Source organism: Eubalaena glacialis, chromosome 1 (genome assembly GCF_028564815.1).
Source record: "Eubalaena glacialis isolate mEubGla1 chromosome 1, mEubGla1.1.hap2.+ XY, whole genome shotgun sequence".
Classification (NCBI taxonomy): Eukaryota; Metazoa; Chordata; class Mammalia; order Artiodactyla; family Balaenidae; genus Eubalaena; species Eubalaena glacialis.
This window is the reverse complement of record NC_083716.1, coordinates 111,628,789-111,630,343: the sequence shown is the minus strand read 5'-3', so window position 1 is coordinate 111,630,343 and position 1,555 is coordinate 111,628,789. Positions and strand designations below refer to the sequence as shown.

The 1,555-nt window shown below is 42.6% G+C and overlaps 1 non-coding gene across 1 annotated transcript; it reads left to right on the top strand.

Annotated features, from left to right (window-relative positions):
* Nucleotides 1-445: 445 nt before the first annotated feature.
* LOC133079303 (small nucleolar RNA SNORA19) lies at nt 446-574 on the top strand. Its single transcript, XR_009698150.1, has one exon. It is a non-coding gene; the product is annotated as a small nucleolar RNA SNORA19 (small nucleolar RNA).
* The last annotated feature ends 981 nt before the right edge of the window (nt 575-1,555 follow it).

Below are 1,555 nucleotides of genomic sequence, written 5' to 3'. Positions count from 1 at the left end.
TAACCAACAAGGACCTACTGTATAGCACAGGGAACTCTGCTCAATATTATGTAACAACCTAAATAGGAAAAGAATTTGAAAAAGAATAGATACATGTATATGTATAACTGAATCACTTTGATGTACAAGTGAAACTAACACAACATTGTTAACCACCTATAGCCCAATATAAAATAAAAAGTTGAAAAAAACCCCCAAATTCATCTGTAAAAGGTCTGAGTGGTTGTTATGAGGCTTAAACAAATTGATATATGTGAGTGTGTACATGCCTGACATACATACATTGTAGATTATCCAGGGCAACTGTGGTTGAAGAAACTCACACAACTGGCAGCAGGATGTGATGGTCTGTAATGGTGACCCAAAAAATAAAGGTGAAATGGTATTTTTGCTATTTATTAAATTGGTATGTTTTAGAGGCATTCACTTAAATAATCTCTTTGTCATGCACACTTTACTGACTTGCTTTCCCTTGCATATATGAGCAATGTTATTTCTTATGTGCTATACAAAAGTTGAAGGTTAATTAGCAGTATAACTAAATAGTAACACTGCTAGTCTCCTTCACACAAATTAAAAAAAACAAAACAAAACAAAACTTCCTCTTTGTAAGGCTGTGGGGTTACCACAGAGAGTGCAGTTTGGGTCTTGCCCCCTAAATCACATCGGGGATGATTGGTGAGGAGTGTAAGGACTCTCTGCAGACCTTACAAAGACCTATGACCCAAGGACACTCAAATGTGAGACCAAGAGAGAGGCTGGAGTTGGAGGGTTCTGAAGGATATGAAGGACAAGGATCTTGGGGAGCAAGAGAAGCTCAGAGGCTGCACCCCAAACCCTGAACCTGACCTGCTGCTCCAGAGACAAGGAGACCTGAGGACCAGGACTGGTTCATTCCTTGTTTTTTCTAAACATGAAGAACCCAGCTGGGACCAAGCAGTGTGACGATGGTCTAATCTGACTTGTATTGGTCTCTGTGGCTAAAGAATCGATATGGGCATCAACCATGCATAAAGCAGCTTCTAACCCACACCATTTCCTCTGTGCTACAAGGGAGACTTCAGAGGGAGGTTTCCAAGTGTGGATTTCAGTTACTCTCACCCATGTCATCAAGGAAATGGTCATGAGCAGACTGAAATGACCTCCTATTGACCTTGGATCCCACCTTTACTTGCTATGGTTTGATGCCAAACAGAGAACACAACCAGGCTTTATCTGTGCAGGCTTAACAAATATGGGTCTGTGGTTGTTAGTCTTTCACTTTAGGTGTTGAGCAAAATCCATCATTCTTTTCCCTCCTGAGCATCTTCTCTATCGCAGGCACTCAGTTGGGTATAGAGGTCACAGAGATGTACTCCGTCCCAGAATATGTGGCAGCTAACAGAGATGCACACAAAAAGTAGACCAGAGAAGGAAAATGACAATGCCAGCAGCTAGTCTCTGTTTCCACTAGAAAGTAAGCTCCACCTGCAGTGGTTCCTGCCCCCTGCATGCTTCCATCACCAACACTGCCAGCCCCTCAGGCTCTGATAGCAGCTTGTCCCCTTCCCCTCCC